Here is a 10,063-nt window from a genome sequence, read left to right on the forward strand (position 1 = left end):
GTGCTTAAAGAATGTAACACAAGAAAGGAAGGGAATTATACAACTTTTTGGTTTGTTTTTGTTTTGTTTTGTTTTTTTAATTTGAAAGAGCTCCCATCCATTGGTTCACCCCCCAAATGTCCACAATGACCATGGCCTGAGCTGGGCTAGGCCAGAGCCAAGCTTCAGTCAAGGTCTCCCATGTGGATGGTAAGAATCCAGTTACTTGAGCCATCACCGCTGCCTTCCAGAGTCTGTATTAGGGAGCTGGAGCCAGGAATTGAAACCAGGTATTCCTTGTGGGACACGGGCATCCTAACCACTGGGCCAAACCACCTTTCTCTAGAAAACCTTGTACCCATTGAGAGAGCCTCTGGAGGCCAACCAGCCAGTGGGCCCTTGTAGGCAATTACAAGCGCATCTCCCTGTGGAAAGGATGCTCATGTGGTCGGTCCACTCTGAGGGGCACTGCCTGCTAGAGATGAGCCCATGTGGAAGCGTTTGGAGGTAGTATGTATCCAGTCTGCCATTCATTTGGCAGGACCAGTGAATGGTTGGTAGATCCCCAGCCAGCTCACAAATTTAGGGGAACCTTTCTAAGAAGAAAGAACAGTAAGGACATCACTTTCCTACCTCTGAGCTGCCTTTTGGGAGAATTGCCACGGCATGTTGACAGTTAACTACTTGAAACGTCTTAAATCCCCTCATTGAATTCCTGCCCTGTTGAGGAATCAGCTGGGAGGAGCCATAGGCACCCACCCCAAACGTCCCCAGGAGTTGGAGCAATGTTCAAAACGAAAACCTGAGTGACAACTCCACTGCCTGCAACAGATGAGACTGCACTGCTTGTGTTAAATGTATAAAAAGCCATATGTTCTGTTTCCTCATTTCCAGTGTTTCTGCTGTGTGGATTAATAAAATTAAGTGCAAATTATGTGACTGGCCCAAGAAAAAAAGGTTCTTTTAAAATACAGTATTTTTTTAAACAATAAACTTACTCTTTTTACAGCAAAAAAAAAAAGCAAAGGAAAAAGCAGTCTGAAAATCAAACCAACACAGTGCTCTGATGTGCTTATGCTTTATACTGCAGAACTATTACTAGGCATCAGCTGACTACATCTGAGTGGCTTCTCATGGCCACTCTGGAAACACAACTAATGGGAACTTGTGCTATTAAAACCATGCTTACACCAGAGAGGTGGAAAAGTAAATAAAATCGAGCAAATGAAGGGAAAAAGGAAACTACCTCAAGATTATCTGTCTTTAATGTTAAAGTGATCTCCTTAGGTTCACATTAAAATGAGTTTATGCTTTCATCCCTTCATGAATGACAAGAGGGAACCTCATATAATGTTTGCAGTCAATAATGCAGAAGGGTTGGTATCCCAAAGAGCAAATGCAAATTCATAGAGAATAAAGAAATGACTGGAAAAATCAAGGATGAATAGATTTATTAACAAAGGCAATGTTTAAAAATAAAACTACTTTGGGCTGACATTGTGGTATAGCAGGTTAAGCTGCTGTCTGTGATGCTGGCATCCAGTATGGGCACAAGTCCAGGACCTGACAGTTTCACCTCCAGTCCAGCTCTGGGCTAATTTGCCTGGAAAAACAGTGGCAGACGACCCAAGTGCTTGGTCCCCTGTACACATGCAGGAGACTTGGGAAAGATCTCTGGGCTCCTGACTTTGGCCTGGACCAGTCTGGGCCATTGTAGCCTTTTGGGGACTGGGCCAGTAGATCTAAGACCTCTCTGTCTTTCTCTGTTACTCTCATATAAATTTTAAAATCTTTAAGAAAACTAAAAAAAGAAAAAGGTCACCTCTAAATCTTGAAATTTACAGTTAATATGCAGTGGAATTTGATCCTTCAACTCTCACAATAAGCAAGCTTCCTGGGTTTTTCAGTGCCTCATGTCTGGAGGGTTTTATGGCAAGCTCTTTGGTCATCAGAGCTGATATCATGAATTTTTCTACATAAAGTAGAGAATCATTCAATGTTGCAAAGCTGTGTGCTTGTCTAACATATGTATACATCTCTGTTAGAGATGAAGGTACACATGAAGATATACAATAACAACACTAACAGAGATGTATACATATGTTATACAAGCACACACATCACAATGCATGCATGTGAACACTAACATATACTCATGCACATGTGCACACAGATACAGACACAGATGCACAATCAGAAGGTTCCAGAGAAAGTAAATTTATCTCTATTAAGATGTTTGAGAATTTTAAAATGAAGAAAAGGAGACATTAACACAAGAAAGGTGGAATAAATATTCCCAAGCCTCTGAGAAACAGGGGTGCAGATACTAAAGCCTACGTCTTACTGCTCTCTTGTGGTGGTTCTAAAGAACACCTTTCTGAGCACTGAACAGTCTCTCCTTCCTTCCCAAATGTCCAAAAAATAATAAGCCTCTCCAAATGTTTTGGAATCCACTATGAGAAACTGAAGATATTTGACAATTATTACAAAACCAATAATGGAGTATCATTTGGTCAGAACTAATTACCTCCTGATTGCCAGGTTCTGCATTCAAGGACAATCATATACCAAATGCTTGGATTGGTTTAAATTATTATCCCCTAAGAATTCCCTCACTATATTTGTTAGCCATTTGCATTTCTTCTTTAGAGAACTGTCTTCTGACGTCCTTTCCCCATTTCTTAACTCGATTGGTTGTTTGTTGTTGAGTTTTTTATGTTGCTGATATATTTTGGATGTTAACCCCTTATCAGATAAGTAGCTCACAAGTATTTTTGCACTTTCTGTTGGACGTCTCTTCACTCTATCTTTTCCTTTGACATGCAGAAGCTTCTGAGTTTTGATATACCATTTGTCTAGTTTTGCTTTTGTTGTCTATGCCTTGGAGACCTTAACCAAGATGTCACCATCTACACCAATGTCTTGAAGTGTTTCCCCTATATTTTCTCCTAGCAAATTTAGTCATAGGCCTTAAATTCAGGTCTTTAATGCATCCCCAGTAAGCTTAGGAGCCCCAAAATTATTCAGCTATCTGATGGTAATAAGGTATATAACATGCAATATCTTTTAAGATGATTTATTTACTTTATTTGCAAGATGGAGTTAGAGGAAGAGAGAGAGAGAGAGAGAGAGAGAAAGAGGAGAGAGAGAGAGAGAGAAAGGGGGGCATCTTTTATCTACTTCACTCCCCAGATGGCTGCAATGGCCAAGGCTGGGCCAGACCAAAGCCAGGAGCTGGGAGCTTCTTCCAGGTCTCCCACGTGGGTGCAGGGGCCCAAGCACTTTTGCTACTACCCCAGGTATGTTAGCAGGGAGCTGAATTGGAAGTGGAGCGGCCAGGACTCAAACTGGCACCTGTATGTGATGCTAGCACCTCAAGCAGTGGTTTAACCCACTGCACCACAGTACCAGCCCCCAAATGCAATCTTATTGTAAATACATCCTTAAGATGAACATTTTCAGAGAAAGAAAACAATTAGGAAAAATATTTTAATTCGGTGCGATTGCAGCATACAACACAATGAAAAATGGCTCTCAGATGAAAGGCAATCTTCCCTCATCAAAGCACAGACAAACCAAAGAGAAATTGTTTATTGATATTTCTCATTTCTAAAGTAAGTGCACTCTGAAGTCCCTTGTATGTTGATTTTCTACCAGTGTCTTGCATCAATCTCTTTGCATGGTCTGAGCATCGTATGCAATGTTCATCTGTGAGACAAAACCTCTGCATCACATGTCTTTGTGAACACTTGACTCTCTTTTCAGCAGGAAGCATGGACTCGTGTGTATACTCTTGTCCATGCTTCTGCCATTCTTTCTTGGGCTCATCCTAATTGGGCATTTACCACCGTTCTAGGGACACTTCCTGTATGGTCACTAGCAACCATGAGTCCCGTAGCGCCGCCTCAGCTCCTGACTTGTCCAACCTGCTGCAGCCCTGGAGCTGATGCTAAACTTTTGGTTGCCTAATAGTAACTATTGTAAAGAACTCAGCCTAGGTATTATCCATTGTGATCCAATATTGTTGTTTCAAAATATTTGGCATAGCATTCCTTATGTTTTCCTTTAAGAACTCCCCCTCCCTCAGACCCTTTGAGTGCACCATAGTCTATTATGACACATGTTCAACCATTGTGTTGCTCTACCATTCCCAAATGAATATCATTCTTTACAAAACCTGATTATTTTTGCTTTTGAGATTGCCATTGTCCTGGGGATATCACAGAAAACCTGGCCAGGTGGCCCAAGGCATCATGTTCTCTCCCAAGAGGCCCCTTCTTTTCCTACATGCCCCAGACAGGTTCCAAGAGGCCTGACTGCTGGCCTTGGAGTTGTCACTGAGATCATATGTGAAGTGGGGGCCAGGATGAGCTCATTCTGGTGTTGAAGGTGCTGACCTTTTGAAAGGATGAAAGAGAGGTTGTTCTCTAGTCACTGAGCTGCAAGGGGCATCTCTACTCCTAGATTCAATTAATCTATAGCCTGGGGGAGAAAAAAACAATTTCCTGCAGCCTCAGGCCCCCATAGGCAAAAGTCCCTTCTGGCTCAGTCATCCTGCCCTCCCTGTGTACTCTCAGAGCCTCCAGAGGTTTTGTGGGGAGTCTCAGAATATCCTGATGCTGGTCAGTGGTGGTGAGGCAGGCCTGAGAATGGATCTTAGGCACCCAGGGTGTGGGGCTGTGTGAGTGGGCAGAAATGAGTGCAGGCATCCTCAACTCTAGCCAAGTACAAAGCACTAGAGAGAATCCTCTTCCTGGATCCAGGCCTTGGGGAGCTCCGGGCTGGTCTATGTATCAGTGTGTGCAAAGCTCATGAGTATTCACGTGGGGCCCAAATCACCTCATCGTTAGAGAAGTAACACCAGTAACTGGAACATCTCTTCTATGTGGTGTGGATACCTGTTCATTTGTCAGGCACCCCCCAAGTGGCACCTGGAGACCTGGCTTGGACTGGAAGCTGAGTATGAATTCTTGGTTAACAACATCCAGGTGCAGAATGCAGTTTCTCTCTGAATAAAGGAGAGAAGATAAAAATTTGGATGGGGGAATGAAGTAGCAGGGTAAGACCCTTCAAGCTAATCAAGGGTGGGTTATCAGGTAACTAACTAACAGGAGCTACCCTGCAGATTCTCTCTGGCAGGTGTGTTCCTGCAGGGCTCCTGGAGCTACATCCAGGCCTGCCTGTCCTCAAAGAGGCACCCCTGGGCCAGAGTGCAAATCTTGAGTTTTAATCCACATTCTGAGGCAGCCCCTGCTTCCCCCCTGAACTTAATTGTTACTGTGGATTCATTCTGAGAGGAGGAGCGCGGTGGGGGCAAGAGGCACGGAGTCACCACACAGATCCCAGGAGTTGGGTGAAAGCGGGTGAGAGGCGAGCAGCCTGCAGACTTATCTATTTCAGTTGGTACAACAGCTTATATAGTCGAAGCAGCCAATCCAGTCAAGGGGCGGTTTATGCCCTAACCAATCATAGCCCATTGCCAGGCAGGCTCCATTGCCATGTGGTTTCCAAAGCCATCCAATCACAGGCTATTGCCAGGCAGGCTCTGTTGCCAGCAGCCATCTTGGCATGGCCTTCTTGTTCCACCACATTGCCCCCTTTTTGTTTATTTTCTTTTTTTTTTTAGAAAAACCAAGATGGAAGAATGTTTAATTAAAAATCGCATCACTTCAGATAATACTCAGGCAATTTTTAAAATGTTCTGTTTCTGCCAGCACAGGAGTGTCTCCTTGGCACTAGGTAAGAGAAGGGGCCACATTCTCACCTTATAGTCTCCTCTGTTTGGTCCACTTCACCGACTTAACCAGGGAAGGAGGGGATGGTGACGTTGTCTACTATCAAATTCTCCTCCCCACAGCAACATAAATAATTGCTGTGGGCAAGAGTGAGCACACACCAAGTTCATCACCTGTCTCTATCTTGGTAAGTAAGGCTTAGTCTCATCCCAGGGGCATTGGAATTAAAACAAAATAACAAACAAAAGGAGCAGACCAACTGCCCGCTTCTCTTCAGTGAATATTCTGGCCGGCAAGCCAGGGAAGTGTCCTTGAAGCAGGTGTGCCGGCCCTCTGCCCAAAGGCCCAGCAAAGCAACTCTGACAGACTGTTGAGGCCACACATATGTCCACATTTCTTAGCTATTTTAGAGAAAAAGGAACTTTGGCCTGAATGTTAACTATACCTCTCGTACACATTTCATTTTAACATAAATAGAAATATATTATAATCCATTTAGAAATTCAGAAAAGGTTTAAAAAAGAAAAAAAGAGAAAACTGTCCCAAGCATCCTACTCCAATATAGTTTACACTCATCTCTTGGTATATTTCTTCCAGGTCTTCATACAAGGTATGTAAATATCACAGGGTATTGGCAAGTTTATAATTTTCAATGGAATTTCTATCAGTATTACCTCATAATTATAAATACAGTTATTGACAGGCTACCTAAAGGGTCCAAGTTACATTTTATAATTAATGTAAGCATTTCTCAGTTTGGGGGTAAACTGTTTCTAAAATTTTGCTTTAATGGAACTGCAACTTCAGCAGTGTGGCTCTGGGTAACTTTTTAGCTTTTCTAAGCTTCTGCTTTTTTTTTTCCTCTTTCAAAACATATAAATAATATTAGTGAGCATTAGACTTTCATGATAGTTAAAATAGATAATGCATTCAAAGCAAGTCATATGTCATAAAACATAGGCTTCTGCTGAGTAAATAGTGGGTACTAGAGGTTAATTTCTCATTGGATTTTCTTGGAAGAAATATCTGCATACAAGGCAGAAACACATGAGAAAGGTAAGGATGCTCCAGTCTTTCATTTGGGAAGGAGATTCCACTGGGAATGTTAGTGGAGAGACAGTCAATACTGCCACAGCGAGAAGCCCAGGCGTGACCAACCTGGTCTTTGCGAGGTCAGGGCCATTTCAATTTTAGAGGTAGTGGAGTTAGAAGTACACTCACAAAAAGTATGGTCTTAGAAACTGTACATTTTAAACATGCACATTTAACAAAGTAACAAATTAAGAAAAACAACAGAAGTCAGAATAAGGGTGGCAGCCGTGGCACAGCGGGTTAAGCCACCTCTGGTGATGCCCACACCCTACATAGGAGTACTGATTGGGATCCCTGCTCCTCTGCTTCTAATAAAGCTTCCTGTGAGGTAGCAAATGGTGGCTCAAGAGCTTGGGCTCCTGCCACACTTAGGCCAACCCTGGCTGTTGTGGACATTTTTGGGGGATGAACCAGAAGATGGAAGGTCTCACCCTATGTGTTTGTGTTTTGCTCTATAGCTCTGCCTTAACAAGTAGATGAAAATAAAAAAATAAGAGTAAAGGCAACATAATAGCTTCTGTACAAAGCACTGGTTCTTAACTAGCACAATTCTGCCCCTTGCCAGGGAATATCTGGCAACGCCAAGAGGTATTTTGGGTTGTTACACCTGGAAAGGAGTGGTTAGGAGGCCAGGCTTGCAATGCACTGGGCAATCTGCAGCACAAAGACTTACTAGGCCCTGCTATGGTTTCTTTTTTTTTTAATCTTTTATTTAATTAATATAAATTTCCAAAGTACGACTCATGGATTACAATGGCTTCCCCCCCCATACCATCCCTCCCACCCACAACCCTCCCCTTTCCCACTCCCTCTCCCCTCCCCTTACATTCACATCAAGATTCATTTTTGATTATCTTAATATACAGAAGATCAGCTTAGTATACCTTAAGTAAGGATTTCAACAGTTTGCTCCCACACAGAGACATAAAGTGAAAAATAATAGATGATTTTTTTTAAATGATGATGAAATCAGATCAGACCTATTGTCATGTTTAATCCCAGTGAGAGTCAAGTTGGGAGTTGATAAATTTTTTTTTACAGAAGATCAGTTTAGTGTACATTAAGTAAAGATTTCAACCGTTTGCACCCCCATAGAAACACAAAGTGAAATATACTGTTTGAGTACTCGTTATAGCATTAAGCCTCAATGTGCAGCACATTAAGGACAGAGATCCTACATGAGGATTAAGTGCACAGTGACTCCTGTTGTTGACTTTACAAATTGACACTCCTGTTTATGGCATCAGTAATCTCCCTATGCTCCAGTCATGAGTTTCCAAGGCTATGGAAGCCCCTTGAGTTCTCCGACTCTTATCTTGTTTAGACAAGGTCATAGTCAAAGTGGAGGTTCTCTCCTCCCTTCAGAGAAAGGCACCTCCCTCTTAGAAGACCTGTTCTTTCCACTGGGATCTCACTCACAGAGATCTTTTTGCCAGAGTGTCTTGGCTTTCCATGCCTGAAATACTCTCATGGGCTTTTCAGCCAGATCCGAGTGCCTTTAGGGCTGATTCTGAGGCCAGAGTGCTATTTAGGACATCCGCCATTCTATGAGTCTGCTGAGTATCTCACTTCCCATGTTGGATCACTCTCCCCTTTATTTATTCTATCGGTTAGTGTTAGCAGGTACTAGACTTGTTTATGTGCTCCCTTTGACTCTTAGTCCTATCATTATGATCAATTGTGAACTGAAATCGATCACTTGGAATAGTGAGATGGCATTGGCACATGCCACCTTGATGGGATTGAACTGGAATCCCCTGGTATGTTTCCAACTCTACCAATTGGGGCAAGTCAGCCCGAGCATGCCCCAAATTATACATCTCTTCCCTCTCTTATTCCCACTCTTATGTTTAACAGGGATCATATTTCAGTTAATTTTCAACACTTAAGAATAACTGTGTGATAACTGCAGAATTAAACCAGTCATATTAAGTAGAACAGACAAAAAAAATACTAGGAGTGATAATGTATTAAGTTGTCCATTAACAGTCAGGGTTATGCTGATCAAGTCACCGTTTCTCATAGTGTCCATTTCACTTCAGGAGGTTTCCTTTTTGGTGTTCAGTTAGTTGTCACCGATCAGGAAGAATATATGGTATTTGTCCCTTTGGGACTGGCTTACTTCACTCAGCATGATGTGTTCCAGATTCCTCCATTTTGTTGCAAATGACTGGATTTCGTTGTTTCTTACTGCGGTATAGTATTCTAAAGAGTACATATCCCATAATTTCTTTATCCAGTCTACCGTTGATGGGCATTTAGGTTGGTTCCAGGTCTTGACTATTGTGAATTGAGCTGCAATAAACATTAGGGTGCAGACCGCTTTTTTGTTTGTCATTTTAAACTCCTTTGGGTAAATTCCAAGGAGTGGGATGGCTGGGTCGTACAGTAGGGTTATCTTCAGGTTTCTGAGGAATCTCCAGACTGATTTCCATAGTGGCTTGACCAGTTTGCATTCCCACCAACAGTGGGTTAGTGTCCCTTTTTCCCCACATCCTCACCAGCATCTGTTGTTGGTAGATTTCTGTATGTGAGCCATTCTAACCGGGGTGAGGTGAAACCTCATTGTGCTTTTGATTTGCATTTCCCTGATTGCTAGTGACCTTGAACATTTTTTCCTGTGCCTGTTGGCCATTTGGATTTCCTCTTTTGAAAAATGTCTATTGAAGTCCTTGGCCCATCTCTTAAGTGGGTTGTTGGTTTTGTTGTTGTGGAGTTTCTTGATCTCTTTGTAGATTCTGGTTATTAACCCTTTATCTGTTGCATAGTTTGCAAATATTTTTTCCCATTCTGTCGGTTGTCTGTTCACTCTCCTGACTGTTTCTTTTGCAGTACAGAAACTTCTCAATTTGATGCAATCCCAATAGTTGATTTTGGCTTTGACTGCCTGTGCCTCCCGGGTGTTTTCCAGAAATTCTTTGCCTGTGCCAATATCTTGAAGGGTTTCTCCAATGTTCTCTAATAACTTAATGGTGTCAGGACGTAGATTTCGGTCTTTAATCCACGTTGAGTGGATTTTTGTGTAAGGTGTAAGGTAGGGGTCTTGCTTCATGCTTCTGCACGTGGAAATCCAGTTTTCCCAGCACCATTTATTGAATAGACTGTCCTTGCTCCAGGAATTAGTTTTAGATCCTTGATCAAATATAAGTTGGCTGTAGATGTTTGGATTGATTTCTGGTGTTTCAGTTCTGTTCCATTGGTCTATCCATTTGTTTCTGTACCAGTACCATGCTGTTTTGATTACAACTGCCCTGTAG

The sequence above is a fragment of the Oryctolagus cuniculus genome, chromosome 12 (genome assembly GCF_051225735.1).
Source record: "Oryctolagus cuniculus isolate XC-2025 breed Fujian yellow rabbit chromosome 12, ASM5122573v1, whole genome shotgun sequence".
Lineage (NCBI taxonomy): Eukaryota > Metazoa > Chordata > Mammalia > Lagomorpha > Leporidae > Oryctolagus > Oryctolagus cuniculus.